Genomic DNA, 25,747 nt, shown 5'->3' with positions numbered 1-25,747 from the left:
CAGTCGTTCTACGAAGTGTTCAAGGGGGGACGTGACTTGTATTTCTACACCACCCAGTGGAGATCTCTCGGCATCATCCGATACGGCTTCTGGAACCGGTGAGTCGGGTGTAACTGTAGGACCGGTAGGTGAAGGCGAATCCGGGAAGGACGGCTCCGGGGAGTGTTCTTCAAAGGAAGGGTTGGTTCCCAGATTGTCAGTCAAAGGCGCATCAACCTGTGGGGTAGTCCTCATGTCTGTTCCTGGAGGTGCGGCATCCTCTTGATAGGGCAAGGTATTAGGGTCTGTTGCACTTGTCGATTGGTAGGCAGTGGAAGGTCCATCAGTTCTAGCATCATCTTGGCGAGATGTACGGAATCGTGCAGTCCGTGCCTGTCGTCTTGCCGAGGTGGAGGGAAGGAGAGGCGTCACTAGAGGTGGCTGGAGTAAGCGCTGCCGTTCACGTCGGTGGCGTGCTTGGTGGTTAAGGAATCCACCCCGTGTTTGGCATGAGAAGTCGCACTGGGTACATCTCCAACGATGTTGAATGCCCGATTCGACGACTACGGGCCGGTCTCTAAAGCATTGATGGGTCGAGACCTTAACGGCGATGGGCAATAGGCAGTGTACACACCAGTTCCGAGTGCTAGCAACATCTATGCCATGTGTGTACAAGAGGTGTCTGCAGAGCGAGTGGCGGAGTTGGGTCCAGCGTTTCGAATGGAATGTCCTATGGCAGTCCCTTTCGGTGCAGTGGAGTGTGTCTTGCATCGGGAAGAGTAGATGGACAATAGAGTCACGTCGGCAGGATGTCTCTGGGCAGGACTCATGATTCTCCACATGAGTGGGCATAGGCAAAGGCTCCCTCACTGACAGGTTCTGCAATGGCCTGCTGGGACGTGGGCCAGGTGCAATTTGCTCAGTAGAAGTCGTAGCAGCATGTGAGCGTATTAAATTGCTGTCTGGTGCGGGCAATTCAGTAGAGAGCAGATCAGTCCTTTCTGAGGGAGTGAGGCATAGGATGAGGACGTCCGCATCAGTCGTGTCTCCAGCGCTGGAGGTAGTATCCAAGCGTGTCTGGCAGGGTACTTGAGGTGCGACATCGGATTCACCAGGTAAGTCTTTACTAGGCGAAGTGGTCACCGGGACAGTGGCAGTTAAAGCAGGTTGAGGAGCAGCGTCTGTTGAGCCAGAGGCAGTGCAGTCCGTGTGGACGGGGCCTGGTGCAGGAGCAGCGGGCGGTGAAGAAGCGGCGTCAGTCAGTGTCTCAGGAGTTGAGGAGGTAAAGTCATCGTCTCCAGGAGAGGTGGGAGGCGGAGCCTGTCTGTGACGGAGGTGACGATGGGACCGCAGCTGTTTCTTATTCAGGCAGGAGCGACCACAATCCGGGCAGGTGACGGCAGACGCCAGTTGAGGTGTGGAAGCATTAGTCTTTGGTCCAGGTATGACGGTGGGAGTAGAATTCCTGGCCGGGAGGGTGAAGTATGGTGTCGACGGGATTGACGTCTCCGAAGGTGGCAGCAAGTTCCTTGTGTTCTCCGCAGGAAACACCTTGGATTTAGCAGGTACGTTGGACGTCAGAGACTCCGTCCCCGCGGTGGAGGTGATCACTGCGCAGAGAGGACCGGTTGAAGCAGGATGAGCAGAACTCTCTCTCATGGATGGCGAAGAAAGAGCTTCAGCGTAAGTGCGTGGGGGTGAGATCGTGAGTGTGTTCGATGAGCAGGCATGACCAGCCGCCGTCCGAGCCCGTGTATGATGACATACGGGCGAGATCAATGACCCAGGAATGCTCGCAGCTACCCTTCTGTCAGGAGGTGGGTGGAGCTGACTGTCTTTCTCCTGCACGTGCGTCCTTGTATGCCTTCTGAGGCCCCTTCTGCTCGTACACTCCAATCCGCAGACGTAGCATGCGAATGTAGACTGGGGTGTGGTGGGCGTGTCCTTGGCAGAGGAGGACGTGTGAGCAGACTTGGCGAGTGATGAACCCTCTGGTGTCCTTCGTTCACTAGGTTGACAAGTGACCACAGGTAGGAGCGGTGTGCAGCCAGAAGTCTTGGCTTGAATTCTATCCAACAGTTGGCGTAAGTGTCCACCTTTGGAAAGGGGCGGTCCAGAGGGTGTAACGAAAGCTGGCACGTGTCTGGGCAAGGAGGACGACCCGGTGGGCGTGGCTTCACTAGTGGCGATACTCCCGTAGTAGTAGGTGGGCACACTCCTGGCAGACGAGCCGGCTCCGGGCAGGCAAGGCGTGGCACTAGGGACCACAGCGGCGACTCCAGGATGAGCAGTGGCACTAGAAGATGCAGGAACAGCTCTGGAACCTCCAGTGGCAATTTCGGGAGAGGCACTCGCTCCAAGGGCAGGAATAGCTCCAGCAGATCCAGCGACGACACAAGAGTTTCCATCGGAGGATCCATGGTCTGCAGCGGCGACTTGGGAAGTAGCCGGAACGGATTGGATCAATCCAGGGACAGATGCAACCGGGAAGGCTCCGGCCGTCACAGGGATGTCTTCAGAAGCTCCAGGGTAGGCAGGAATGGCCTCAGACAATCCGGGGGCCTCAGCTTCTGCATCAGCCGCACCAGGAGAGGCTCCAATAGATCCAGGGATGGCTTGGGAAGCATCAGCGGCTGATCCCGGAGCAAGAGGGACGACTCCATTGGATCCAGGGATAGCTCCAGCGGGAACGGCGGGCACTCCATTGTCAACAGCTGCTCCAGGGACTCCATGAACAGCACGGGAACAGGTTCCAATGGATCCAGCAACAGGACCTCCAGCGGGAACGGCAGGCACTCCACGGTCAACAGCTACAACAGGAACGTCTCCAGGGACTCCATGCACCGTATGGGAACCTGCTCCGGCATCCAGGACTCCAAAACTGGCTTCAGGAGGCGGTGAGCTTCTTCCAGGGCTCCGAACTCCAGGCGGTGGGCGGGGCCTCGGCGGTGGGCGAGGCCTAGAAACAGGAAACATCTTTAGCCACCAGTCTACCTGTAAAAACAGTAAGAAGTGACCAAAAAAGATGAAAAAGTATCGGCAACTTGACCGATTTACTACACTTTGATCTTAGCCAAAAGGCCGAGAAGCGATGCAGAATTCTCTGGCGTGATGAATTCACTTTCAATTTTTCATATTTCAAAAGTCCTGAGCATTCGTGCAGGGGGAGAAGGGGGTGCAGAAGACTCAGGTTAGCGAGTGCTGCTTGGGGGTTTTTTATGATATGTCGTTATTTCATCCTCCTCCTGTGTTACAAAAAAAGAGGTGTACAAGGATGACCAATTTCTGTCTAGTCAAGTGGATCATTTTGCGGTCCTTTCTAATGTTCCCATTCTGGAGGCGTCAGTCCCCTCCTCCTTGGGCGGGGCTAGTTTTAAAAAGCCAAGGACGTCAAAAGTTCATTTCATTCAAGATTCAATTGCAAATTTTATTCTTACTACAGCAAATGAACCACAATGCTGAAATATCCTCACAGATATTTCTACAATATCGCAATAACTTACAGTAGTTATATTGGACGTTTTACGGAAACGTTGGCCGGAACAAAATTCAAAGTAGAAAAAGTTAATCCGATCTCAACGCGAAATCGCTACAGTCAATAACAGCAGTAAGTAAACAACTGAATTCCGGTGTTTTCCTCCAGCTTTTATAAGCTTATGCACCATGCAACATAATATTCTCGTATTTTCTCAATTTTTTTTCAGATGGGAAAAGAGGACAATGAAATATTCATGAAAGTGTTCATTTCTCTGGAGTAGCTTCCTCCTCCGAAAAATCTCATTCTTCACTGCAGGTGAATATAAAACAAATGTAATTACAAAGGCAATAAAAATAGCAAAACCAAAAATAAATAAATAAATATTCCTGGAGTTATCGAATGCCCATGCTTGGGAAGAAATTATTTTTTGTGATTAAACAAATATTGAGACAGTAAAATTTATCAGCCAAAACTGCATTACATAATGCCAGAGTTTGATTGACACAAACTCGACATGCACAGTCCAGCACATGGTTTCCAACTCAGAGATACTCTCTCTCTCTCTCTCTTCAGTTCAAACGTTGCACTTGAAAACACAGAGTGAAATATTAGGAACTTAAAACAATTAAACAAACAGAAAAATTACAAAAAACACTTTACAAATTCATTTGTAATATGTACAATAAAACAGTACTTTTTAATTTACAATTAATGATTACTTTGTATTCTACACTTCCACACTAGTGGCGGGCAAGCCATCTCAAAACTCAGAATAAACTGCTTCCTGCATAGTGCAGCCATCTATTGGCATTTTCCCGTTTGTTAATATTAATGTGCCAACAAAATAAATGAATGAATGAATAAAAACATAAATACAACAATCCTTAACAATAATTGTAGACCATTACAATTAGCTGGCGTTTAGAAATCATACAGAGACAAACAAAACATTAGGAAACAGACAGAAAAATCTTTGTTGCTGCAGTGTGCCTACAAACATTTTACACCCTTTTGAGAGTTATTTACAATAAAAAGGCTCGTGTGTTGAAAGAAGCAATGTGTATACGCGCGCTGTAGTGGGAAAGATCTGGCAAATGTGAATAGGAATTCTCTCAAACTTACATGAAATGAGACAAAAATGTTACTGCAAATGAAATTTGAGTGATATTTCGAGGCCGATCTTCCTTCAATCAGTCAGACAGAATGAGTAAGTTGTTAACAGTACGGGGAAAGAAATGTGGATTTTATGGGATTTCTGTAAATACGAATAAAACTTCGTATTTACAGAAACCAGAACTTGACACTGAAAAGAACGAGGGTTAAACCCGAGGCTCCAGAATGTTCCCATTCCGAGGAAAAGAACGAGGGGCCCGAGTTAAAAAAAAGGCAGGTCGCCGCACACTCGTACAAAGGTATGATGTTGTCAGACCTTCGGTTTTCTGAAATTTGAAGGGGCCATTTTAAAAGGACGTTTTCCTGAGGATGCAGTGGGTGAGTGAAGTTTCTGCTTTTTGGATATATTGTGGGCCGTATCCTGCAAGTAGTGCCATAGCAGGCCAACCCGTGGCGAGGGCGGAATAAATTCCTAACCACAAGCCTATCTGCAAAAATTAGTTTAATATCTTGACGTCATGTCGACGTCGTATCAGATATTAAGCTGATAAGAACAGATGTTTTTTATTGAACAATATTTTTGGCCACTTTACAGAAGAATGATATTTGCGTGGCAGAAATATCATTTTACAATTCTATTATACATTAATTTTCTATTTACAATTATTTACAGAGCGAAGCAGATATGTACAACAACTATTTTCAGAACCAAGCACTTATGTACAACATACTAGGTTTTTCTTTCTACTTACATATTTCGGGGGTTTGTACTTTGTGAACACTTAATCGGATAGTTCAGTGAGTCCATGTTAAATTTACCAGTTCTCCTGTCTGACGTCCGTGAGATGCTCCACATAGATATCCCTTGATTTACTTATTGTTTCACTTACGATGAGCTTTCGCATAAGTGATGCGTACTTCCTGCTGCAGATCCTGCTGAGAACTTTATCGTTGTTTGGATCCCATGATCCTAGTGCTCCGATTACAATTGCTTCTACTCGCACATCGTTGTATGTAGATTTCAGTGCTTCGATTAGCGGACGGTACTTGTTCATCTTCTCTCGGCGAGCAGCATCAAATGCAGACCGACGGTTGTCAAAAGCAACTGTTATGTCTAGGATGAGGCATGCGTTGTCTCTTGTTAGGATGATGTCCGGGCGTAGCGGGAGTCCTCTGACTGGCCGGTTATCGGAGAGGAGCTGCCACCTCCCACTGGCTGCCTTTATAATCCTCTCTACCACTGCATTGTGCCTCGCTTGGTAGAGACGGCTGTATCTCATGCAGTGGCAGAGGACATGCGGGAGGGTCTCGAGCTCAAAGTTGCATCTTCTGCAGCCACGGGAGCCATTCACATTGCGACGAACACCGTTCAAGGGGACGAGGTTTAGCCTTGCACGATGTATAAATCGCCAGTCGGCGAATCGTGTAAATGCCCCGTTCCGGAAAAAGTGAGAGCTTGCTTTGGCAGCCGCTGCGCATTCCATCGCCTTGCCCTGGTTGGGATAAGTGATGAGTTTCTCTGCGCGGGATTTCTTGATGGCATTCCGCAGGGTGCGGAATACAAGGCGTCGCTTGCCGGCTGTTATGGTGGTACCGTCATGAGAGATCTCCACAGTGTGGTCGTCAGAAATTGTCCACGTGACTTTTAGGCGACGGGCTGCGCTTCTGGCCGCGGACCAAACTGATGAAATTGGGTTGGAGGTGCTCCTGGGAAAGTCTTCGTCACATCCCGAAAGGAAAGCTGCAATCTCAGAGAAGGAAGGAACCCTTTTCAGTCGTCCACTTACAAGTCGCGTAAGGTTCTCCCAAGCGAGCTGTTGTATCCCAGGGTCCAATGAAGTGAGCAACTTGAAAGCGCTGTCAATCCTTGCTATATCTGAGCTTTCGGCAGCCAGCGGGATACCAAAGCATGCAGATTCCTTCGCGCCGTAAAGATATTCATTTGCCGCCTCGGGAGGTAGGTTGAGAGTCCTCTTTAGTAGCGGGCGCACATGTGAGTCAATCTTTGCCCAGTCGGTTTTCTTCAACCGGGCCGTCCTCATATCAAAATCCATTGATGGAAACACAAAGGATTTGAGCGCGTCAATGCGCTGCCAGGGAGCAAGTGGCGAATTCAGGATCATCTCGCATTTCTGTAGGTAAGTATTGAGTGCCTCGATGTCCGGTGGTTGGTTGAATCCAATTGGTTTCCCCAAAAATTCCTCACCTTCACCCTCACGAAGACACCTGATGGCAGTGCCGTCGATCGAGAACTGAGAGTGGCGGACACCCGTTGGGCGAGCTCCGGAGATATGTAGGGAGAAGCATTTTCTGGGGTTGATGTAGAGGCCAAGCTTTCCAACCAGGTTGTGCGTCAGATTGAGTTGAGTTTGCAGCTCCGCAGGGGAGGGCGCGAGTAGCAGTAGGTCGTCGGCATACGCCAGTATGCGGTGTAGAGGACTTTGCCCTTGGACTGCGACAAGTATCGGGTTGATGGTCAAGTTGAACAACAGCCCACTTAGGGGGCAACCCTGACGTACTCCGATGTCAATTGGAATTGGATCCGTGGGGCCTTCCTCTGTGAAGACGCGTGTGGACGCATCCGTGTACAGCTCCTGTATCAGCTCGGTGAAATGATTCCCAACTCCAGAGGCTCGAAGCGCAGCAAAAATTGCATCGTGGGGCACGGATCCGAAGGCATTGGATAGGTCCAATGACGCCAGGCAGATGTCAGATTGGCTGGTCCGTGCTAGCTGGATTCTCTGCTGAACAACGAAGTTATTTTCAAACACCCCGTCGAAGGGTAGAAATCCCTTCTGCGACGGGGAGAGGATGCAGTTGTCGATGAGCCAAGAAGTGAACCGTCGTGCCAGGCAACCACAGAACAGCTTGGCAATCGTAACACTCAGCGAGATAGGACGCCAGTTTTTGATGTTATGCGGGTCACCCCCTTTGGGTAACAGGATAGTACGAGAGTCTTTCCAAGCTGCAGGGACTTTCCTAGCTTTCAAGCAGATGTTGAAGATGGCTGCGAGTACTGTACAGTCCGGATCAACGGCCTTCCAATGGTTGTATGAGAGTCGATCGTGTCCGGGTGCCGAGTTTTCAGCTGAATAGAGTTTCCTTGCGATCTCTGCAGGAGAAAATGGAGAGAGGTCAAGTTCTCTGGGGAGAGGGGATGGTGAGGTGTACACTGAGGTGTCAACTCGGTTGTTGCATAGGGCAGCAGCAAAGTGATCTTGTATATCCTGTCTTCCAATTGGGCATCTCTGTGAATCATCCCCGCAAATCAGTCGGACCGCTCTGCGTCGGTTACGACGGTAGAGTTTCTGGAGCAACTTTGGGTCATCACGTATCTTGGCGGAATTGTTGTTGTTTCCAGTTACATCCTCGCTAGCGGGAGGAAGACGAACTGCACTCGCGGCGGCCATCAAGATCTCGTCAAGTAACGTGGAAAAGGCATCCCACTGCTCAGTGGTCATCGGGTCGGAAAACTCTTCCAGTCGTTCTACGAAGTGTTCAAGGGGGGACGTGACTTGTATTTCTACACCACCCAGTGGAGATCTCTCGGCATCATCCGATACGGCATCTGGAACCGGTGAGTCGGGTGTAACTGTAGGACCGGTAGGTGAAGGCAAATCCGGGAAGGACGGCTCCGGGGAGTGTTCTTCAAACGAAGGGTTGGTTCCCAGATTGTCAGTCAAAGGCGCATCAACCTGTGGGGTAGTCCTCATGTCTGTTCCTGGAGGTGCGGCATCCTCTTGATAGGGCAAGGTATTAGGGTCTGTTGCACTTGTCGATTGGTAGGCAGTGGAAGGTCCATCAGTTCTAGCATCATCTTGGCGAGATGTACGGAATCGTGCAGTCCGTGCCTGTCGTCTTGCCGAGGTGGAGGGAAGGAGAGGCGTCACTAGAGGTGGCTGGAGTAAGCGCTGCCGTTCACGTCGGTGGCGTGCTTGGTGGTTTAGGAATCCACCCCGTGTTTGGCATGAGAAGTCGCACTGGGTACATCTCCAACGATGTTGAATGCCCGATTCGACGACTACGGGCCGGTCTCTAAAGCATTGATGGGTCGAGACCTTAACGGCGATGGGCAATAGGCAGTGTACACACCAGTTCCGAGTGCTAGCAACATCTATGCCATGTGTGTACAAGAGGTGTCTGCAGAGCGAGTGGCGGAGTTGGGTCCAGCGTTTCGAATGGAATGTCCTATGGCAGTCCCTTTCGGTGCAGTGGAGTGTGTCTTGCATCGGGAAGAGTAGATGGACAATAGAGTCACGTCGGCAGGATGTCTCTGGGCAGGACTCATGATTCTCCACATGAGTGGGCATAGGCAAAGGCTCCCTCACTGACAGGTTCTGCAATGGCCTGCTAGGACGTGGGCCAGGTGCAATTTGCTCAGTAGAAGTCGTAGCAGCATGTGAGCGTATTACATTGCTGTCTGGTGCGGGCAATTCAGTAGAGAGCAGATCAGTCCTTTCTGAGGGAGTGAGGCATAGGATGAGGACGTCCGCATCAGTCGTGTCTCCAGCGCTGGATGTAGTATCCAAGCGTGTCTGGCAGGGTACTTGAGGTGCGACATCGGATTCACCAGGTAGGTCTTTACTAGGCGAAGTGGTCACCGGGACAGTGGCAGTTAAAGCAGGTTGAGGAGCAGCGTCTGTTGAGCCAGAGGCAGTGCAGTCCGTGTGGACGGGGCCTGGTGCAGGAGCAGCGGGCGGTGAAGAAGCGGCGTCAGTCAGTGTCTCAGGAGTTGAGGAGGTAAAGTCATCGTCTCCAGGAGAGGTAGGAGGGGGAACCTGTCTGTGACGGAGGTGACGATGGGACCGCAGCTGTTTCTTATTCAGGCAGGAGCGACCACAATCCGGGCAGGTGACGGCAGACGCCAGTTGAGGTGTGGAAGCATTAGTCTTTGGTCCAGGTATGACGGTGGGAGTAGAATTCCTGGCCGGGAGGGTGGAGTATGGTGTCGACGGGATTGACGTCTCCGAAGGTGGCAGCAAGTTCCTTGTGTTCTCCGCAGGAAACACCTTGGATTTAGCAGGTACGTTGGACGTCAGAGACTCCGTCCCCGCGGTGGAGGTGATCACTGCGCAGAGAGGACCGGTTGAAGCAGGATGAGCAGAACTCTCTCTCATGGATGGCGAAGAAAGAGCTTCAGCGTAAGTGCGTGGGGGTGAGCTCGTGAGTGTGTTCGATGAGCAGGCATGACCAGCCGCCGTCCGAGCCCGTGTATGATGACATACGGGCGAGATCAATGACCCAGGAATGCTCGCAGCTACCCTTCTGTCAGGAGGTGGGTGGAGCTGACTGTCTTTCTCCTGCACGTGCGTCCTTGTATGCCTTCTGAGGCCCCTTCTGCTCGTACACTCCAATCCGCAGACGTAGCATGCGAATGTAGACTGGGGTGTGGTGGGCGTGTCCTTGGCAGAGGAGGACGTGTGAGCAGACTTGGCGAGTGATGAACCCTCTGGTGTCCTTCGTTCACTAGGTTGACAAGTGACCACAGGTAGGAGCGGTGTGCAGCCAGAAGTCTTGGCTTGAATTCTATCCAACAGTTGGCGTAAGTGTCCACCTTTGGAAAGGGGCGGTCCAGAGGGTGTAACGAAAGCTGGCACGTGTCTGGGCAAGGAGGACGACCCGGTGGGCGTGGCTTCACTAGTGGCGATACTCCCGTAGTAGTAGGTGGGCACACTCCTGGCAGACGAGCCGGCTCCGGGCAGGCAAGGCGTGGCACTAGGGACCACAGCGGCGACTCCAGGATGAGCAGTGGCACTAGAAGATGCAGGAACAGCTCTGGAACCTCCAGTGGCAATTTCGGGAGAGGCACTCGCTCCAAGGGCAAGAATAGCTCCGGCAGATCCAGCGACGACACAAGAGTTTCCATCGGAGGATCCATGGTCTGCAGCGGCGACTTGGGATGTAGCCGGAACGGATTGGATCAATCCAGGGACAGATGCAACCGGGAAGGCTCCGGCCGTCACAGGGATGTTTTCAGAAGCTCCAGGGTAGGCAGGAATGGCCTCAGACAATCCGGGGGCCTCAGCTTCTGCATCAGGCGCACCAGGAGAGGCTCCAATAGATCCAGGGATGGCTTGGGAAGCATCAGCGGCTGATCCCGGAGCAAGAGGGACGACTCCATTGGATCCAGGGATAGCTCCAGCGGGAACGGCGGGCACTCCATGGTCAACAGCTGCTCCAGGGACTCCATGAACAGCACGGGAACAGGTTCCAATGGATCCAGCAACAGGACCTCCAGCGGGAACGGCAGGCACTCCACGGTCAACAGCTACAACAGGAACGTCTCCAGGGACTCCATGCACCGTATGGGAACCTGCTCCGGCATCCAGGACTCCAAAACTGGCTTCAGGAGGCGGTGAGCGTCTTCCAGGGCTCCGAACTCCAGGCGGTGGGCGGGGCCTCGGCGGTGGGCGAGGCCGAGAAACAGGAAACATCTTTAGCCACCAGTCTACCTGTAAAAACAGTAAGAAGTGACCAAAAAAGATGAAAAAGTATCGGCAACTCGACCGATTTACTACACTTTGATCTTAGCCAAAAGGCCGAGAAGCGATGCAGAATTCTCTGGCGTGATGAATTCACTTTCAATTTTTCATATTTCAAAAGTCCTGAGCATTCGTGCAGGGGGAGAAGGGGGTGCAGAAGACTCAGGTTAGCGAGTGCTGCTTGGGGGTTTTTTATGATATGTCGTTATTTCATCCTCCTCCTGTGTTACAAAAAAAGAGGTGTACAAGGATGACCAATTTCTGTCTAGTCAAGTGGATCATTTTGCGGTCCTTTCTAATGTTCCCATTCTGGAGGCGTCAGTCCCCTCCTCCTTGGGCGGGGCTAGTTTTAAAAAGCCAAGGACGTCAAAAGTTCATTTCATTCAAGATTCAATTGCAAATTTTATTCTTACTACAGCAAATGAACCACAATGCTGAAATATCCTCACAGATATTTCTACAATATCGCAATAACTTACAGTAGTTATATTGGACGTTTTACGGAAACGTTGGCCGGAACAAAATTCAAAGTAGAAAAAGTTAATCCGATCTCAACGCGAAATCGCTACAGTCAATAACAGCAGTAAGTAAACAACTGAATTCCGGTGTTTTCCTCCAGCTTTTATAAGCTTATGCACCATGCAACATAATATTCTCGTATTTTCTCAATTTTTTTTCAGATGGGAAAAGAGGACAATGAAATATTCATGAAAGTGTTCATTTCTCTGGAGTAGCTTCCTCCTCCGAAAAATCTCATTCTTCACTGCAGGTGAATATAAAACAAATGTAATTACAAAGGCAATAAAAATAGCAAAACCAAAAATAAATAAATAAATATTCCTGGAGTTATCGAATGCCCATGCTTGGGAAGAAATTATTTTTTGTGATTAAACAAATATTGAGACAGTAAAATTTATCAGCCAAAACTGCATTACATAATGCCAGAGTTTGATTGACACAAACTCGACATGCACAGTCCAGCACATGGTTTCCAACTCAGAGATACTCTCTCTCTCTCTCTCTTCAGTTCAAACGTTGCACTTGAAAACACAGAGTGAAATATTAGGAACTTAAAACAATTAAACAAACAGAAAAATTACAAAAAACACTTTACAAATTCATTTGTAATATGTACAATAAAACAGTACTTTTTAATTTACAATTAATGATTACTTTGTATTCTACACTTCCACACTAGTGGCGGGCAAGCCATCTCAAAACTCAGAATAAACTGCTTCCTGCATAGTGCAGCCATCTATTGGCATTTTCCCGTTTGTTAATATTAATGTGCCAACAAAATAAATGAATGAATGAATAAAAACATAAATACAACAATCCTTAACAATAATTGTAGACCATTACAATTAGCTGGCGTTTAGAAATCATACAGAGACAAACAAAACATTAGGAAACAGACAGAAAAATCTTTGTTGCTGCAGTGTGCCTACAAACATTTTACACCCTTTTGAGAGTTATTTACAATAAAAAGGCTCGTGTGTTGAAAGAAGCAATGTGTATACGCGCGCTGTAGTGGGAAAGATCTGGCAAATGTGAATAGGAATTCTCTCAAACTTACATGAAATGAGACAAAAATGTTACTGCAAATGAAATTTGAGTGATATTTCGAGGCCGATCTTCCTTCAATCAGTCAGACAGAATGAGTAAGTTGTTAACAGTACGGGGAAAGAAATGTGGATTTTATGGGATTTCTGTAAATACGAATAAAACTTCGTATTTACAGAAACCAGAACTTGACACTGAAAAGAACGAGGGTTAAACCCGAGGCTCCAGAATGTTCCCATTCCGAGGAAAAGAACGAGGGGCCCGAGTTAAAAAAAAAGGCAGGTCGCCGCACACTCGTACAAAGGTATGATGTTGTCAGACCTTCGGTTTTCTGAAATTTGAAGGGGCCATTTTAAAAGGACGTTTTCCTGAGGATGCAGTGGGTGAGTGAAGTTTCTGCTTTTTGGATATATTGTGGGCCGTATCCTGCAAGTAGTGCCATAGCAGGCCAACCCGTGGCGAGGGCGGAATAAATTCCTAACCACAAGCCTATCTGCAAAAATTAGTTTAATATCTTGACGTCATGTCGACGTCGTATCAGATATTAAGCTGATAAGAACAGTACTACACTTTGATCTTAGCCAAAAGGCCGAGAAGCGATGCAGAATTCTCTGGCGTGATGAATTCACTTTCAATTTTTCATATTTCAAAAGTCCTGAGCATTCGTGCAGGGGGGAGAAGTGGGTGCAGAAGACTCAGGTTAGCGAGTGCTGCTTGGGGGTTTTTTATGATATGTCGTTATTTCATCCTCCTCCTGTGTTACAAAAAAAGAGGTGTACAAGGATGACCAATTTCTGTCTAGTCAAGTGGATCATTTTGCGGTCCTTTCTAATGTTCCCATTCTGGAGGCGTCAGTCCCCTCCTCCTTGGGCGGGGCTAGTTTTAAAAAGCCAAGGACGTCAAAAGTTCATTTCATTCAAGATTCAATTGCAAATTTTATTCTTACTACAGCAAATGAACCACAATGCTGAAATATCCTCACAGATATTTCTACAATATCGCAATAACTTACAGTAGTTATATTGGACGTTTTACGGAAACGTTGGCCGGAACAAAATTCAAAGTAGAAAAAGTTAATCCGATCTCAACGCGAAATCGCTACAGTCAATAACAGCAGTAAGTAAACAACTGAATTCCGGTGTTTTCCTCCAGCTTTTATAAGCTTATGCACCATGCAACATAATATTCTCGTATTTTCTCAATTTTTTTTCAGATGGGAAAAGAGGACAATGAAATATTCATGAAAGTGTTCATTTCTCTGGAGTAGCTTCCTCCTCCGAAAAATCTCATTCTTCACTGCAGGTGAATATAAAACAAATGTAATTACAAAGGCAATAAAAATAGCAAAACCAAAAATAAATAAATAAATATTCCTGGAGTTATCGAATGCCCATGCTTGGGAAGAAATTATTTTTTGTGATTAAACAAATATTGAGACAGTAAAATTTATCAGCCAAAACTGCATTACATAATGCCAGAGTTTGATTGACACAAACTCGACATGCACAGTCCAGCACATGGTTTCCAACTCAGAGATACTCTCTCTCTCTCTCTCTTCAGTTCAAACGTTGCACTTGAAAACACAGAGTGAAATATTACGAACTTAAAACAATTAAACAAACAGAAAAATTACAAAAAACACTTTACAAATTCATTTGTAATATGTACAATAAAACAGTACTTTTTAATTTACAATTAATGATTACTTTGTATTCTACACTTCCACACTAGTGGCGGGCAAGCCATCTCAAAACTCAGAATAAACTGCTTCCTGCATAGTGCAGCCATCTATTGGCATTTTCCCGTTTGTTAATATTAATGTGCCAACAAAATAAATGAATGAATGAATAAAAACATAAATACAACAATCCTTAACAATAATTGTAGACCATTACAATTAGCTGGCGTTTAGAAATCATACAGAGACAAACAAAACATTAGGAAACAGACAGAAAAATCTTTGTTGCTGCAGTGTGCCTACAAACATTTTACACCCTTTTGAGAGTTATTTACAATAAAAAGGCTCGTGTGTTGAAAGAAGCAATGTGTATACGCGCGCTGTAGTGGGAAAGATCTGGCAAATGTGAATAGGAATTCTCTCAAACTTACATGAAATGAGACAAAAATGTTACTGCAAATGAAATTTGAGTGATATTTCGAGGCCGATCTTCCTTCAATCAGTCAGACAGAATGAGTAAGTTGTTAACAGTACGGGGAAAGAAATGTGGATTTTATGGGATTTCTGTAAATACGAATAAAACTTCGTATTTACACATTTAAATACGAATAAAACTTCGTATTTACAGAAACCAGAACTTGACACTGAAAAGAACGAGGGTTAAACCCGAGGCTCCAGAATGTTCCCATTCCGAGGAAAAGAACGAGGGGCCCGAGTTAAAAAAAAAGGCAGGTCGCCGCACACTCGTACAAAGGTATGATGTTGTCAGACCTTCGGTTTTCTGAAATTTGAAGGGGCCATTTTAAAAGGACGTTTTCCTGAGGATGCAGTGGGTGAGTGAAGTTTCTGCTTTTTGGATATATTGTGGGCCGTATCCTGCAAGTAGTGCCATAGCAGGCCAACCCGTGGCGAGGGCGGAATAAATTCCTAACCACAAGCCTATCTGCAAAAATTAGTTTAATATCTTGACGTCATGTCGACGTCGTATCAGATATTAAGCTGATAAGAACAGATACTACACTTTGATCTTAGCCAAAAGGCCGAGAAGCGATGCAGAATTCTCTGGCGTGATGAATTCACTTTCAATTTTTCATATTTCAAAAGTCCTGAGCATTCGTGCAGGGGGGAGAAGGGGGTGCAGAAGACTCAGGTTAGCGAGTGCTGCTTGGGGGTTTTTTATGATATGTCGTTATTTCATCCTCCTCCTGTGTTACAAAAAAAGAGGTGTACAAGGATGACCAATTTCTGTCTAGTCAAGTGGATCATTTTGCGGTCCTTTCTAATGTTCCCATTCTGGAGGCGTCAGTCCCCTCCTCCTTGGGCGGGGCTAGTTTTAAAAAGCCAAGGACGTCAAAAGTTCATTTCATTCAAGATTCAATTGCAAATTTTATTCTTACTTCAGCAAATGAACCACAATGCTGAAATATCCTCACAGATATTTCTACAATATCGCAATAACTTACAGTAGTTATATTGGACGTTTTACGGAAACGTTGGCCGGAACAAAATTCAAAGTAGAAAAAGTTAATCCGATCTCAACGCGAAATCGCTACAGTCAATAACAGCAGTAAGTAAACAACTGAATTCCGGTGTTTTCCTCCAGCTTTTATAAGCTTATGCACCATGCAACATAATATTCTCGTATTTTCTCAATTTTTTTTCAGATGGGAAAAGAGGACAATGAAATATTCATGAAAGTGTTCATTTCTCTGGAGTAGCTTCCTCCTCCGAAAAATCTCATTCTTCACTGCAGGTGAATATAAAACAAATGTAATTACAAAGGCAATAAAAATAGCAAAACCAAAAATAAATAAATAAATATTCCTGGAGTTATCGAATGCCCATGCTTGGGAAGAAATTATTTTTTGTGATTAAACAAATATTGAGACAGTAAAATTTATCAGCCAAAACTGCATTACATAATGCCAGAGTTTGATTGACACAAACTCGACATGCACAGTCCAGCACATGGTTTCCAACTCAGAGATACTCTCTCTCTCTCTCTCTTCAGTTCAAACGTTGCACTTGAAAACACAGAGTGAAATATTACGAACTTAAAACAATTAAACAAACAGAAAAATTACAAAAAACACTTTACAAATTCATTTGTAATATGTACAATAAAACAGTACTTTTTAATTTACAATTAATGATTACTTTGTATTCTACACTTCCACACTAGTGGCGGGCAAGCCATCTCAAAACTCAGAATAAACTGCTTCCTGCATAGTGCAGCCATCTATTGGCATTTTCCCGTTTGTTAATATTAATGTGCCAACAAAATAAATGAATGAATGAATAAAAACATAAATACAACAATCCTTAACAATAATTGTAGACCATTACAATTAGCTGGCGTTTAGAAATCATACAGAGACAAACAAAACATTAGGAAACAGACAGAAAAATCTTTGTTGCTGCAGTGTGCCTACAAACATTTTACACCCTTTTGAGAGTTATTTACAATAAAAAGGCTCGTGTGTTGAAAGAAGCAATGTGTATACGCGCGCTGTAGTGGGAAAGATCTGGCAAATGTGAATAGGAATTCTCTCAAACTTACATGAAATGAGACAAAAATGTTACTGCAAATGAAATTTGAGTGATATTTCGAGGCCGATCTTCCTTCAATCAGTCAGACAGAATGAGTAAGTTGTTAACAGTACGGGGAAAGAAATGTGGATTTTATGGGATTTCTGTAAATACGAATAAAACTTCGTATTTACAGAAACCAGAACTTGACACTGAAAAGAACGAGGGTTAAACCCGAGGCTCCAGAATGTTCCCATTCCGAGGAAAAGAACGAGGGGCCCGAGTTAAAAAAAAAGGCAGGTCGCCGCACACTCGTACAAAGGTATGATGTTGTCAGACCTTCGGTTTTCTGAAATTTGAAGGGGCCATTTTAAAAGGACGTTTTCCTGAGGATGCAGTGGGTGAGTGAAGTTTCTGCTTTTTGGATATATTGTGGGCCGTATCCTGCAAGTAGTGCCATAGCAGGCCAACCCGTGGCGAGGGCGGAATAAATTCCTAACCACAAGCCTATCTGCAAAAATTAGTTTAATATCTTGACGTCATGTCGACGTCGTATCAGATATTAAGCTGATAAGAACAGATACTACACTTTGATCTTAGCCAAAAGGCCGAGAAGCGATGCAGAATTCTCTGGCGTGATGAATTCACTTTCAATTTTTCATATTTCAAAAGTCCTGAGCATTCGTGCAGGGGGGAGAAGGGGGTGCAGAAGACTCAGGTTAGCGAGTGCTGCTTGGGGGTTTTTTATGATATGTCGTTATTTCATCCTCCTCCTGTGTTACAAAAAAAGAGGTGTACAAGGATGACCAATTTCTGTCTAGTCAAGTGGATCATTTTGCGGTCCTTTCTAATGTTCCCATTCTGGAGGCGTCAGTCCCCTCCTCCTTGGGCGGGGCTAGTTTTAAAAAGCCAAGGACGTCAAAAGTTCATTTCATTCAAGATTCAATTGCAAATTTTATTCTTACTACAGCAAATGAACCACAATGCTGAAATATCCTCACAGATATTTCTACAATATCGCAATAACTTACAGTAGTTATATTGGACGTTTTACGGAAACGTTGGCCGGAACAAAATTCAAAGTAGAAAAAGTTAATCCGATCTCAACGCGAAATCGCTACAGTCAATAACAGCAGTAAGTAAACAACTGAATTCCGGTGTTTTCCTCCAGCTTTTATAAGCTTATGCACCATGCAACATAATATTCTCGTATTTTCTCAATTTTTTTTCAGATGGGAAAAGAGGACAATGAAATATTCATGAAAGTGTTCATTTCTCTGGAGTAGCTTCCTCCTCCGAAAAATCTCATTCTTCACTGCAGGTGAATATAAAACAAATGTAATTACAAAGGCAATAAAAATAGCAAAACCAAAAATAAATAAATAAATATTCCTGGAGTTATCGAATGCCCATGCTTGGGAAGAAATTATTTTTTGTGATTAAACAAATATTGAGACAGTAAAATTTATCAGCCAAAACTGCATTACATAATGCCAGAGTTTGATTGACACAAACTCGACATGCACAGTCCAGCACATGGTTTCCAACTCAGAGATACTCTCTCTCTCTCTCTCTTCAGTTCAAACGTTGCACTTGAAAACACAGAGTGAAATATTACGAACTTAAAACAATTAAACAAACAGAAAAATTACAAAAAACACTTTACAAATTCATTTGTAATATGTACAATAAAACAGTACTTTTTAATTTACAATTAATGATTACTTTGTATTCTACACTTCCACACTAGTGGCGGGCAAGCCATCTCAAAACTCAGAATAAACTGCTTCCTGCATAGTGCAGCCATCTATTGGCATTTTCCCGTTTGTTAATATTAATGTGCCAACAAAATAAATGAATGAATGAATAAAAACATAAATACAACAATCCTTAACAATAATTGTAGACCATTACAATTAGCTGGCGTTTAGAAATCATACAGAGACAAACAAAACATTAGGAAACAGACAGAAAAATCTTTGTTGCTGCAGTGTGCCTACAAACATTTTACACCCTTTTGAGAGTTATTTACAATAAAAAGGCTCGTGTGTTGAAAGAAGCAATGTGTATACGCGCGCTGTAGTGGGATAGATCGCTGTAGTGGGATAAATGTGAATAGGAATTCTCTCAAACTTACATGAAATGAGACAAAAATGTTACTGCAAATGAAATTTGAGTGATATTTCGAGGCCGATCTTCCTTCAATCAGTCAGACAGAATGAGTAAGTTGTTAACAGTACGGGGAAAGAAATGTGGATTTTATGGGATTTCTGTAAATACGAATAAAACTTCGTATTTACAGAAACCAGAACTTGACACTGAAAAGAACGAGGGTTAAACCCGAGGCTCCAGAATGTTCCCATTCCGAGGAAAAGAACGAGGGGCCCGAGTTAAAAAAAAAGGCAGGTCGCCGCACACTCGTACAAAGGTATGATGTTGTCAGACCTTCGGTTTTCTGAAATTTGAAGGGGCCATTTTAAAAGGACGTTTTCCTGAGGATGCAGTGGGTGAGTGAAGTTTCTGCTTTTTGGATATATTGTGGGCCGTATCCTGCAAGTAGTGCCATAGCAGGCCAACCCGTGGCGAGGGCGGAATAAATTCCTAACCACAAGCCTATCTGCAAAAATTAGTTTAATATCTTGACGTCATGTCGACGTCGTATCAGATATTAAGCTGATAAGAACAGATACTACACTTTGATCTTAGCCAAAAGGCCGAGAAGCGATGCAGAATTCTCTGGCGTGATGAATTCACTTTCAATTTTTCATATTTCAAAAGTCCTGAGCATTCGTGCAGGGGGGAGAAGGGGGTGCAGAAGACTCAGGTTAGCGAGTGCTGCTTGGGGGTTTTTTATGATATGTCGTTATTTCATCCTCCTCCTGTGTTACAAAAAAAGAGGTGTACAAGGATGACCAATTTCTGTCTAGTCAAGTGGATCATTTTGCGGTCCTTTCTAATGTTCCCATTCTGGAGGCGTCAGTCCCCTCCTCCTTGGGCGGGGCTAGTTTTAAAAAGCCAAGGACGTCAAAAGTTCATTTCATTCAAGATTCAATTGCAAATTTTATTCTTACTACAGCAAATGAACCACAATGCTGAAATATCCTCACAGATATTTCTACAATATCGCAATAACTTACAGTAGTTATATTGGACGTTTTACGGAAACGTTGGCCGGAACAAAATTCAAAGTAGAAAAAGTTAATCCGATCTCAACGCGAAATCGCTACAGTCAATAACAGCAGTAAGTAAACAACTGAATTCCGGTGTTTTCCTCCAGCTTTTATAAGCTTATGCACCATGCAACATAATATTCTCGTATTTTCTCAATTTTTTTTCAGATGGGAAAAGAGGACAATGAAATATTCATGAAAGTGTTCATTTCTCCGGAGTAGCTTCCTCCTCCGAAAAATCTCATTCTTCACTGCAGGTGAATATAAAACAAATGTAATTACAAAGGCAATAAAAATAGCAAAACCAAAAATAAATAAATAAATATTCCTGGAGTTATCGAATGCCCATGCTTGGGAAGAAATTATTTTTTGTGATTAAACAAATATTGAGACAGTAAAATTTATCAGCCAAAACTGCATTACATAATGCCAGAGTTTGATTGACACAAACTCGACATGCACAGTCCAGCACATGGTTTCCAACTCAGAGATACTCTCTCTCTCTCTCTCTTCAGTTCAAACGTTGCACTTGAAAACACAGAGTGAAATATTACGAACTTAAAACAATTAAACAAACAGAAAAATTACAAAAAACACTTTACAAATTCATTTGTAATATGTACAATAAAACAGTACTTTTTAATTTACAATTAATGATTACTTTGTATTCTACACTTCCACACTAGTGGCGGGCAAGCCATCTCAAAACTCAGAATAAACTGCTTCCTGCATAGTGCAGCCATCTATTGGCATTTTCCCGTTTGTTAATATTAATGTGCCAACAAAATAAATGAATGAATGAATAAAAACATAAATACAACAATCCTTAACAATAATTGTAGACCATTACAATTAGCTGGCGTTTAGAAATCATACAGAGACAAACAAAACATTAGGAAACAGACAGAAAAATCTTTGTTGCTGCAGTGTGCCTACAAACATTTTACACCCTTTTGAGAGTTATTTACAATAAAAAGGCTCGTGTGTTGAAAGAAGCAATGTGTATACGCGCGCTGTAGTGGGATAGATCGCTGTAGTGGGATAAATGTGAATAGGAATTCTCTCAAACTTACATGAAATGAGACAAAAATGTTACTGCAAATGAAATTTGAGTGATATTTCGAGGCCGATCTTCCTTCAATCAGTCAGACAGAATGAGTAAGTTGTTAACAGTACGGGGAAAGAAATGTGGATTTTATGGGATTTCTGTAAATACGAATAAAACTTCGTATTTACAGAAACCAGAACTTGACACTGAAAAGAACGAGGGTTAAACCCGAGGCTCCAGAATGTTCCCATTCCGAGGAAAAGAACGAGGGGCCCGAGTTAAAAAAAAGGCAGGTCGCCGCACACTCGTACAAAGGTATGATGTTGTCAGACCTTCGGTTTTCTGAAATTTGAAGGGGCCATTTTAAAAGGACGTTTTCCTGAGGATGCAGTGGGTGAGTGAAGTTTCTGCTTTTTGGATATATTGTGGGCCGTATCCTGCAAGTAGTGCCATAGCAGGCCAACCCGTGGCGAGGGCGGAATAAATTCCTAACCACAAGCCTATCTGCAAAAATTAGTTTAATATCTTGACGTCATGTCGACGTCGTATCAGATATTAAGCTGATAAGAACAGATGTTTTTTATTGAACAATATTTTTGGCCACTTTACAGAAGAATGATATTTGCGTGGCAGAAATATCATTTTACAATTCTATTATACATTAATTTTCTATTTACAATTATTTACAGAGCGAAGCAGATATGTACAACAACTATTTTCAGAACCAAGCACTTATGTACAACATACTAGGTTTTTCTTTCTACTTACATATTTCGGGGGTTTGTACTTTGTGAACACTTAATCGGATAGTTCAGTGAGTCCATGTTAAATTTACCAGTTCTCCTGTCTGACGTCCGTGAGATGCTCCACATAGATATCCCTTGATTTACTTATTGTTTCACTTACGATGAGCTTTCGCATAAGTGATGCGTACTTCCTGCTGCAGATCCTGCTGAGAACTTTATCGTTGTTTGGATCCCATGATCCTAGTGCTCCGATTACAATTGCTTCTACGCGCACATCGTTGTATGTAGATTTCAGTGCTTCGATTAGCGGACGGTACTTGTTCATCTTCTCTCGGCGAGCAGCATCAAATGAAGACCGACGGTTGTCAAAAGCAACTGTTATGTCTAGGATGAGGCATGCGTTGTCTCTTGTTAGGATGATGTCCGGGCGTAGCGGGAGTCCTCTGACTGGCCGGTTCTCGGAGAGGAGCTGCCACCTTCCACTGGCTGCCTTTTTAATCCTCTCTACCACTGCATTGTGCCTCGCTTGGTAGAGACGGCTGTATCTCATGCAGTGGCAGAGGACATGCGGGAGGGTCTCGAGCTCAAAGTTGCATCTTCTGCAGCCACGGGAGCCATTCACATTGCGACGAACACCGTTCAGGGGGACGAGGTTTAACCTTGCACGATGTATAAATCGCCAGTCGGCGAATCGTGTAAATGCCCCGTTCCGGAAAAAGTGAGAGCTTGCTTTGGCAGCCGCTGCGCATTCCATCGCCTTGCCCTGGTTGGGATAAGTGATGAGTTTCTCTGCGCGGGATTTCTTGATGGCATTCCGCAGGGTGCGGAATACAAGGCGTCGCTTGCCGGCTGTTATGGTGGTACCGTCATGAGAGATCTCCACAGTGTGGTCGTCAGAAATTGTCCACGTGACTTTTAGGCGACGGGCTGCGCTTCTGGCCGCGGACCAAACTGATGAAATTGGGTTGGAGGTGCTCCTGGGAAAGTCTTCGTCACATCCCGAAAGGAAAGCTGCAATCTCAGAGAAGGAAGGAACCCTTTTCAGTCGTCCACTTACAAGTCGCGTAAGGTCCTCCCAAGCGAGCTGTTGTATCCCAGGGTCCAATGAAGTGAGCAACTTGAAAGCGCTGTCAATCCTTGCTATATCTGAGCTTTCGGCAGCCAGCGGGATACCAAAGCATGCAGATTCCTTCGCGCCGTAAAGATATTCATTTGCCGCCTCGGGAGGTAGGTTGAGAGTCCTCTTTAGTAGCGGGCGCACATGTGAGTCAATCTTTGCCCAGTCGGTTTTCTTCAACCGGGCCGTCCTCATATCAAAATCCATTGATGGAAACACAAAGGATTTGAGCGCGTCAATGCGCTGCCAGGGAGCAAGTGGCGAATTCAGGATCATCTCGCATTTCTGTAGGTAAGTATTGAGTGCCTCGATGTCCGGTGGTTGGTTGAATCCAATTGGTTTCCCCAAAAATTCCTCACCTTCACCCTCACGAAGACACCTGATGGCAGTGCCGTCGATCGAGAACTGAGAGTGGCGGACACCCGTTGGGCGAGCTCCGGAGATATGTAGGGAGAAGCATTTTCTGGGGTTGATGTAGAGGCCAAGCTTTCCAACCAGGTTGTGCGTCAGATTGAGTTGAGTTTGCAGCTCCGCAGGGGAGGGCGCGAGTAGCAGTAGGTCGTCGGCATACGCCAGTATGCGGTGTAGAGGACTTTGCCCTTGGACTGCGACAAGTATCGGGTTGATGGTCAAGTTGAACAACAGCCCACTTAGGGGGCAACCCTGACGTACTCCGATGTCAATTGGAATTGGATCCGTGGGGCCTTCCTCTGTGAAGACGCGTGTGGACGCATCCGTGTACAGCTCCTGTATCAGCTCGGTGAAATGATTCCCAACTCCAGAGGCTCGAAGCGCAGCAAAAATTGCATCGTGGGGCACGGATCCGAAGGCATTGGATAGGTCCAATGACGCCAGGCAGGTGTCAGATTGGCTGGTCCGTGCTAGCTGGATTCTCTGCTGAACAACGAAGTTATTTTCAAACACCCCGTCGAAGGGTAGAAATCCCTTCTGTGACGGGGAGAGGATGCAGTTGTCGATGAGCCAAGAAGTGAACCGTCGTGCCAGGCAACCACAGAACAGCTTGGCAATCGTAACACTCAGCGAGATAGGACGCCAGTTTTTGATGTTATGCGGGTCACCCCCTTTGGGTAACAGGATAGTACGAGAGTCTTTCCAAGCTGCAGGGACTTTCCTAGCTTTCAAGCAGATGTTGAAGATGGCTGCGAGTACTGTACAGTCCGGATCAACGGCCTTCCAATGGTTGTATGAGAGTCGATCGTGTCCGGGTGCCGAGTTTTCAGCTGAATAGAGTTTCCTTGCGATCTCTGCAGGAGAAAATGGAGAGAGGTCAAGTTCTCTGGGGAGAGGGGATGGTGAGGTGTACACTGAGGTGTCAACTCGGTTGTTGCATAGGGCAGCAGCAAAGTGATCTTGTATATCCTGTCTTCCAATTGGGCATCTCTGTGAATCATCCCCGCAAATCAGTCGGACCGCTCTGCGTCGGTTACGACGGTAGAGTTTCTGGAGCAACTTTGGGTCATCACGTATCTTGGCGGAATTGTTGTTGTTTCCAGTTACATCCTCGCTAGCGGGAGGAAGACGAACTGCACTCGCGGCGGCCATCAAGATCTCGTCAAGTAACGTGGAAAAGGCATCCCACTCCTCAGTGGTCATCGGGTCGGAAAACTCTTCCAGTCGTTCTACGAAGTGTTCAAGGGGGGACGTGACTTGTATTTCTACACCACCCAGTGGAGATCTCTCGGCATCATCCGATACGGCTTCTGGAACCGGTGAGTCGGGTGTAACTGTAGGACCGGTAGGTGAAGGCGAATCCGGGAAGGACGGCTCCGGGGAGTGTTCTTCAAAGGAAGGGTTGGTTCCCAGATTGTCAGTCAAAGGCGCATCAACCTGTGGGGTAGTCCTCATGTCTGTTCCTGGAGGTGCGGCATCCTCTTGATAGGGCAAGGTATTAGGGTCTGTTGCACTTGTCGATTGGTAGGCAGTGGAAGGTCCATCAGTTCTAGCATCATCTTGGCGAGATGTACGGAATCGTGCAGTCCGTGCCTGTCGTCTTGCCGAGGTGGAGGGAAGGAGAGGCGTCACTAGAGGTGGCTGGAGTAAGCGCTGCCGTTCACGTCGGTGGCGTGCTTGGTGGTTAAGGAATCCACCCCGTGTTTGGCATGAGAAGTCGCACTGGGTACATCTCCAACGATGTTGAATGCCCGATTCGACGACTACGGGCCGGTCTCTAAAGCATTGATGGGTCGAGACCTTAACGGCGATGGGCAATAGGCAGTGTGCACACCAGTTCCGAGTGCTAGCAACATCTATGCCATGTGTGTACAAGAGGTGTCTGCAGAGCGAGTGGCGGAGTTGGGTCCAGCGTTTCGAATGGAATGTCCTATGGCAGTCCCTTTCGGTGCAGTGGAGTGTGTCTTGCATCGGGAAGAGTAGATGGACAATAGAGTCACGTCGGCAGGATGTCTCTGGGCAGGACTCATGATTCTCCACATGAGTGGGCATAGGCAAAGGCTCCCTCACTGACAGGTTCTGCAATGGCCTGCTAGGACGTGGGCCAGGTGCAATTTGCTCAGTAGAAGTCGTAGCAGCATGTGAGCGTATTACATTGCTGTCTGGTGCGGGCAATTCAGTAGAGAGCAGATCAGTCCTTTCTGAGGGAGTGAGGCATAGGATGAGGACGTCCGCATCAGTCGTGTCTCCAGCGCTGGAGGTAGTATCCAAGCGTGTCTGGCAGGGTACTTGAGGTGCGACATCGGATTCACCAGGTAGGTCTTTACTAGGCGAAGTGGTCACCGGGACAGTGGCAGTTAAAGCAGGTTGAGGAGCAGCGTCTGTTGAGCCAGAGGCAGTGCAGTCCGTGTGGACGGGGCCTGGTGCAGGAGC

At 45.8% G+C, this 25,747-nt stretch overlaps 4 non-coding genes and 4 pseudogenes across 4 annotated transcripts; all 8 read right to left on the bottom strand.

Moving 5' to 3' along the window:
- Positions 1-2,922: 2,922 nt before the first annotated feature.
- Positions 2,923-3,072, bottom strand: LOC146994691 (U2 spliceosomal RNA; annotated as a pseudogene).
- Positions 3,073-4,974: 1,902 nt separating this feature from the next.
- On the bottom strand, positions 4,975-5,148 carry LOC146994690 (U2 spliceosomal RNA; annotated as a pseudogene).
- Positions 5,149-10,971: 5,823 nt separating this feature from the next.
- Positions 10,972-11,121, bottom strand: LOC146994689 (U2 spliceosomal RNA; annotated as a pseudogene).
- A 1,903-nt stretch (positions 11,122-13,024) lies between these two features.
- Positions 13,025-13,216, bottom strand: LOC146994688 (U2 spliceosomal RNA). Its single transcript, XR_015044243.1, has one exon. It is a non-coding gene; the product is annotated as a U2 spliceosomal RNA (small nuclear RNA).
- A 1,936-nt stretch (positions 13,217-15,152) lies between these two features.
- Positions 15,153-15,345, bottom strand: LOC146994687 (U2 spliceosomal RNA). Its single transcript, XR_015044216.1, has one exon. It is a non-coding gene; the product is annotated as a U2 spliceosomal RNA (small nuclear RNA).
- A 1,904-nt stretch (positions 15,346-17,249) lies between these two features.
- LOC146994686 (U2 spliceosomal RNA) lies at positions 17,250-17,442 on the bottom strand. Its single transcript, XR_015044215.1, has one exon. It is a non-coding gene; the product is annotated as a U2 spliceosomal RNA (small nuclear RNA).
- Positions 17,443-19,355: 1,913 nt separating this feature from the next.
- LOC146994685 (U2 spliceosomal RNA) lies at positions 19,356-19,548 on the bottom strand. The gene has a single exon (XR_015044214.1). It is a non-coding gene; the product is annotated as a U2 spliceosomal RNA (small nuclear RNA).
- A 1,912-nt stretch (positions 19,549-21,460) lies between these two features.
- On the bottom strand, positions 21,461-21,634 carry LOC146994684 (U2 spliceosomal RNA; annotated as a pseudogene).
- Positions 21,635-25,747: the final 4,113 nt, after the last annotated feature.

Source organism: Stegodyphus dumicola, chromosome 11 (assembly GCF_044657685.1).
Source record: "Stegodyphus dumicola isolate Sdum_Otavi_A_Nest chromosome 11, ASM4465768v1".
Taxonomy (NCBI): domain Eukaryota; kingdom Metazoa; phylum Arthropoda; class Arachnida; order Araneae; family Eresidae; genus Stegodyphus; species Stegodyphus dumicola.
The sequence above is the reverse complement of the archived record's forward strand: the minus strand, read 5'-3'. Positions and strand labels throughout refer to the sequence as shown.